At 43.9% G+C, this 6,846-nt stretch overlaps 1 non-coding gene across 1 annotated transcript; it reads right to left on the reverse strand.

The window, feature by feature from the left end:
- Window positions 1-612: 612 nt before the first annotated feature.
- Window positions 613-684, reverse strand: TRNAT-CGU (transfer RNA threonine (anticodon CGU)). The gene has a single exon. It is a non-coding gene; the product is annotated as a tRNA-Thr (tRNA).
- Window positions 685-6,846: the final 6,162 nt, after the last annotated feature.

A 6,846-nucleotide genomic window follows, 5' to 3' on the forward strand; every position in this document is an offset into this window, starting at 1 on the left:
ACCAGAATTAAGTCACAATGAAAGGCCCCAGGAACCTGGATGACCAACCGGTGGAGAAGATCGAGCAGAGACTTCGCTTGTTCCTCACAGGAACAAACTTGTGTCTTGGTGGGTGCTTTGGAGCCACCATGCAGGGAATGAGTGTGACACGGCTTCCACTTGGCTTCGATACACGTCTTTTCCTTGCACACCTGAAATGATCTTCTGCTTCTTCAGGGTGAGCTCGAGGGACTCTCGAGTACCGGCTTAACCCCCGAGGAAGGTGGTCTGAAGAAGAACATTGGTAGTGTAGCAGATGCGGATGTAGACGTTGTCATGCGGTGCAATGCGGTCCAATGCAGTGCAGGTGTGATCGGGGAAGCGGAGGAGAAAGCGAGGTATGGCAGGTGCGGCACCACCCCCTGCCGCAGCCGCTGAGGTGCCGGTGCTGCAGCGGAGCGCTGCGCCGTGCTCTCCACCCTGCCGGGGGGCGGTAATCGCTGCTGGGTGCTCGCCCGCTGCTCTGCTGGGTACCATGCCGGTGGAAGGCGGGAGCGCAAGGATCCCATCGCAGGGGCCACGCCGCGTCCCCTAAAAACGATAAGAAAGACCCACAAGCGCGGGCCCCCCCCGAGGCACGGACGGGGTTCGAACCCGTGATCTTCGGTTTACGAGACCGACGCCTTACCACTTGGCCACCGCGCCTGCGTTAACCAGTTCTCCGGTCGCCCTTCTATCGCTGGCGCCACTCCCGTCTGCCCTCGCCAATCGCGTGCCAGCAGCGGGCGGGCCGCCTCCGCTTCGCGCCACGCCCCCGCGGCCCGCCGCATGCGCCTGCGCGTGCGCCGGCACCTGCCGGGTGGCGGGCGGTGTGAGGCGGCGCGAGGGGGCTCCCGCCGTGGCCGCTCCTCGGGGCTAGGCCGGGGCAGGCTCCGCGTTCCCCGTGAGAGGGCAGGCCTGAGGGGCCGCCGCTGGGTGGGGCGGGCAGCGGTGCTGCGGAGGGAGCTCTGTTACCAACGATGGCACTTCGGCGTTTAGGTCAGTGTGCCGGAATGTGCGGTCCTCCTCCTGACCAGGGAGGGTGGGGGGAAGCGGTGTTCAAGCTTTCCTTCGCCAAGAAAAGAAAAATTAAATTATAAATATTAAATTAAACTTTCTGAGTGCCCGCTGCTTGTTCCATACGAAGCTTCACGTTAAATGCAGAAAAGATACTAAAATACATGTTTTTCTAGATTTGGCCTCTTGCATATTTACAAGTGTGATCTAAAAATAAAGGTTTTAGTGTTCATTTACTTTTCATTGTGGAGATCCTTTTAAACTCTTTGTGAAACTTTTGTTGGGCACCCAAATTATATCCCACCTCCCTGCATGACAGGAGTTTTGTTCACTGTCTTTTGGGGGAGCTGATCCCAGCGATGGTCACTGGTCTTTGTCTGGTGGAAGAAGCACGTGGACATGTTGACAGGTACCTTTGGAAAGGCTGAGATCAGTTACTAACCCGGTGGTGCTGTAATGCAGGTGTGTTAGGAGAGTGATCTGTCTGGATCATTTTGGGATGTTCTTTGAACTGTCATCAGGAAAACTCACACCTGATGGCTTGCCTGAATGGACAAATGTCAGGTTTTTAACAGTTGCCATTTCCCAGCTTCTTCGTGCTGTGTGTTCCAGCAAACAGAGCAGTCTGAACTCACATTTCCTACAATGAAAGGTACTCGATTTAAATTACCTCAGCGGGTGGTCAGCCCATGTTAACTGTGTTTGCTGCTGTCCTGGGATAGTTGCCCCAAAGGTGATTTGTTCTGGTTTTCCAGCCCTTACAAGCATAACTGATGCTCTGTCCTACCCGAACAGTTGCTGGAGTTTTATCTGCTGATCTTGCTTATCTCTAGCTTCAAAGGACATACCCACATCTGGGCTCTGGAAAGCCACAATACTGCTGCTGAGTTCTGCACTTTATCACTGCAGTCAGTGCAGCACTTCACAACTGTGGTGACTTGTAGGAGTGGAAACTGCCTCCTGAGCTCTCACACCAGTGGTTTTTATGAAGGGTGACCTCAAAGGGGCAGTTCTCTAAGCTGACTGAAGAAGAGGGAGTTAGTGTGACCCAGGTGGCAGCAGGAAGGAGTTAAGATTTTAGTGAAGTGGTTTTGACTGATGTTCTTCCATTTCTGGCCTGCTAGTTTGTTACAAAATATGGTCTTTCATGTGCCAGTTGTAACTTCTCATCACAGTTCCTGTGCAGCTCATGTCTGCATTTGTTTTATTCATGCTTTGGTATCCTTGTGAGCTGAGAAGTGATTTTGTGCTGGGAGGAAGCAGAGGGACTATTTGACTTACATGTGGTATTCATAGGGGTTGTATCTCTACAAATAGACTCCATTTTTAATAAATGTATTTGGTTGGCATCAGAAATAGTATTTAATGGTAAATCTATTTCTAGTCAACTAATTCAAAGTAAATCAATTTCTAATGCTAAAGTTCTTTACTTGTATGGGGAGACTGAGAGTTCAGTTTGGAATCATGAATATCTTCTGAGTAGATTAGGAAGATATACTTGATTTTGACTAAAAGTGGTTGTCTACTCTCTCAGCCCAACTGCAATAACGTGTCTGGAACATGGAGCTGTTTAATGGTGAGTTGGTTTATCAAAATGGTAGTTTTTATAACTAAAAATGTAAGTTTGGTTTAAAACATGTTATTGCCTGTGGTGTCTTCTGATGCCTGGATACGTTTGTCTGGGAATGTCTTCTATGCCGGTCATTACCCTTGTTTGAGCTCTGTGCAAAAGTCCTTATTCTTTATGCTGAATCCGCCTTATGCACTGTTCTCTTCTGACAAAATTTTCCTTAAAACACCACATGAATTTCCAAAAGGAAAGTCTTTAGAAGATTCCAGTGCTGAAAAGATCATGTCAGAGATTTTGTTGGGAGGAGAAAATAATCACCGTTCCCCCCCCCCCCCCTTCCATAAGCCTCACTATGAGATGGAGGTGTTGCTTTAGGAGAGGGTTTTGATGTCTGTTTTAAAATACAAAATTAAGTCTTGCTACAGATTTCCCTGACTCTTTTGAGGACATAGAAGGGGAACAGTCAAATTCATGCAGAATTTGTATAACTGAGTTTTTAAAGACATACTATAGGGTAGCTGGAGTGCTCCTCAGTTAACAGTTATGTGAACTAAGACTTTGTCCTAGCTTTATGAAAGAGTTGTCTTGGAGGGATTCAGGAAACATGCAGTGTTACCATAGAGTGGCCCTGCAGTCCTTTTTCGGCAGAGAAGACTGGAGGCTCACCTTAAAGTAATTTTTTATGTGAAGGTAAATATTTTTTACTGTATAAATTTATGGAAAAATACTTAAAGGAAAACAACACAAAACCAAACCAAGCCTCTAGCTGTTACATCTCAGATGCTCCTCTAATTTGTAACTTCTCTTTTAGCAAGGTCTTGGTGGGGTTGTAGATTACAGTATGGGGTGCGGAGAAATCTGTGTGACATCTCTGACTTGAGACAGTACAAATATGCTAATATGTCACTCATATACAAATGTTGTATAATACATAAGAAGCTAATAGACAGGAGTATATAGCATTTAATATTGTACAAATACAAATGTGGTGATGGCCATTTGTAGAACATGGTGTAGCATCGTAGAATCATAGAATAGTTAGGGTTGGAAAGGACATTAAGATCATCTACCTCCAACCCCCCAGCCATGGGCAGGGACACCTCACACAAAACCATGTCACCCAAACCTCTGTCCAGCCTGGCCTTGAACACCACCAGGGATGGACCATTCACAACCCATTCCAGTACCTCACCTCACAGTAAAGAACTTTCTCCTTATATCCAATCTAAACTTCCCCTGTTTAAGTTTCAACCCATTACCCCTTTGTCCTATCATTACAGTAACTAATGAAGAGTCCCTCTCCAGAATCCTTGTAGGCCCCCTTCAGATACTGGAAGGCTGCTATGAGGTCTCCACGCAGCCTTCTCTTCTCCAGGCTGAATAGCCCCAACTTTCTCAGCCTCTCTTCAGGTGCTACAGTCCCCTGTGGCCCTCCTCTGGACTTGCTCCAACAGCTCCATGTCCTTTGTATGTTGAGAACTGCACACAATACTCCAAGTGAGGACTCATGAGAGCAGAGTAGAGGGGCAGGATCACCTCCTTTGACCTGCTGGTCACACTCCTTTTGATGCAGCCCAGGATATGGTTGGTTTCTGGGATGCAAGCATGCACTGAAGCTGGCTCATATTAAGTTTCTCATCAACCAACACTCCCAAGTCCTTTTCCGCTAGGCTGCTCAGAATCTCTTCTCTGCCCAACCTGTAGCTGTGTCTGGGATTGCTCCAACCCAGGTGTAGGACCTTGCACTTGGCTTGGTTGAACTTCATGAGGTTGGAATTAATATGAATTTAGATATTCAGGTTTTATTGAAAGCCAGGGTTTAGCCTGTGGAAGAAGTTCATTCAGCATAATCTTAAGCTTCACCAGTCCTTCTTGGCTTAGGGGTTACATCTTAATACTAATATGAACACAGTTTGGGAGGGAGGGTTATGTGTTTATTTATTTCTTGGTCTTTGTAAAACAATCAAAACCCCAAATAGTCAGTTGGCACCAAATTCAAGTGCTTTATCTCTGATATATTGTAACTATAAATTCTGTAATGCACAAATGCGTGGTCAAAAAGTACTGCACTTGCTTTGCAGTATTTCTGTTTGATGTGTGATAGCTGAAAGGAAATTGTGGCAAATATAGCCTACAAACTTTTAGAATGGCTGTGTTCATAAAGAAAATGTATTTTATGCAATTTACTGGGCATAGTAATAGGCTTTATTTTTTCAGTTTTATGGGTATTTGCCCGAATTCTGATGTCATCAGCATAGAACAGACTTTAACAAGGAAAGATTGGATGATCTAATATAGGGACTGCCTCCACAAGTATCATAGTAAATATTGAAATGAAGCAGCTTCACTGTGAAAATCAGCTTGTGCATATTGATCAGCTTATAGCTCATTCTGAAGAAATGTGATGCTCTAGAACACAAATTGAGCAGAATACAAAATGCAGATGCAAAATCTCACAATCTAGCACATTTCGAAAGCCTTAGAATAATTTGGGAAAGTCATGAATGAAAATGGGTGCAGTCTTTTATACACCAGAAATAATTTTCTGATCCTTTCTTTGCCTTACTATAGTTCTGAAATATCCCTTCTTCTCTCACAGAGCCTTATTCTTTGTACTCACTTGGGGTTTTCTTTACAAATTCATTTCCATTCTTAGGTAATTACAGGTAGCATCTATTTAGAAAAATGTGATACACTATTTCCTTTCCTTTAACACAGTATGAAACAGAATCAAAGTATTCTGTAGCTGAAAAGAATGCCCATATCAATTTAGGGATTATTTCTGTTTGAGACAGTGTAACTCAATGAGGAGCGGAAGTCTGTATTGGAAGGTGAAATACACCCAGTAATCTGCACTGATGCTTAATTGGTTTTGACTTCACTCTGAGAGGCCTCAGAAGTTCATTTGCATAAGTGAACAAAATGTTGCATTTGACTCACAAATGAGGTTTAACTACCTGGAGAATGTTCAGAAGCTTGCCAGATTTAGAAGGCTGTGCCTCTTCAAAGCTCTGTGTGGCCTGTTCTGAGCAGCAGTGGAACCATTTCATCAGTCTGCTCCGGGACACTGACACGAGAGGTTCTCAACAGGAACATACACCTCTCTAGCATGTCCCATTCAGTCTGTATTTCAAAATGTTGGGTTTGCCTCCCTGAAAAAATCTTACTTGTAGTGAAGAAAACACTCCAGGTTTTTCCTCCTTCCTTTTCACCCAGGCACTGTGAGCCAGAACACCGACTCCCTTCCTCCATTTCTCTTGCAGCTGCTTTTATACATGACTTCAGTGTTGCAGTTTGATCCCCTTTCCACAAGGAAACACTGTGGACTCACCCAAGAGATTATCCTGAGATTTTGCTGGAGACATGACTCTGTTGTTAACAAAGTACACACAAGAATCATGTTATATTTTACCAGGTATTATCACAGCATCTTGAGTTTTGATCAATTTTTCATGGGGATGGGTTTAAACTAGTGCTGTTCAGTGACCTCCTTAGTACCCCTACGCAGTCATACACCATCACTGCATGCACTGCATAATTTTAAGTCTTCTTCTGTGTTAAGACTTTAGAAGACTTTTTAAATAAGGTGTATTGCCTTTGTGTAAAAGAGCAGGGAATGTCCAAAATTGCTTAATATGTCTCTGCAGTTGCATTGTCACAGCTGCTTGGGTTTGTGCTTGTGTTTGGGGGTGAACCCAAGCAGCTGCACATCATATAAAAAATCCAGTGACAAACTACGAAACGAGGACTGTATGAATTATGAGCTACATATAAAGGTCATAGATTGCAATTGTTTTAATTTTTTATGAAGCCGCTTCATTTAAAATCTGTTGAAGAGTATCACCTGTATTTTACCTGTGTTATGTAAATTATTCTATTTAAAGTGACAAAAGCACTGAAAAGTCTGGGTTCTTACCCTACCTGCTCTTGAGAAAAGAACAGAAAACAGGAAAGGAATTAATGCAATAGTATTGCTTAAAAAAAGAAAAAGTCCAGACCTACACTGTGAGAGTACAGGAAGTCTATTCCTACAGATTTTGGCCGATTTTGAAGATAAACCATCAATCGTTTAGGGTTTGTGTAAGTGCAGATTTCAGTCTTCTTTTTTTTCTTTTGTTTTGTTAGAAATGTGCTTACAACATAGGCCAAATGTCACAATTTTTGTGATTATTATTAATCTGATTTTGTGATTATTATTACAAGGTATTTTGCATTTTAATAAGTAGGCATGGACAAATGAA

This window comes from Pezoporus occidentalis, unplaced genomic scaffold (assembly GCF_034315485.1).
Source record: "Pezoporus occidentalis ecotype Australia unplaced genomic scaffold, CSIRO_AGI_Poc_V1 ctg158, whole genome shotgun sequence".
Taxonomy (NCBI): Eukaryota; Metazoa; Chordata; class Aves; order Psittaciformes; family Psittacidae; genus Pezoporus; species Pezoporus occidentalis.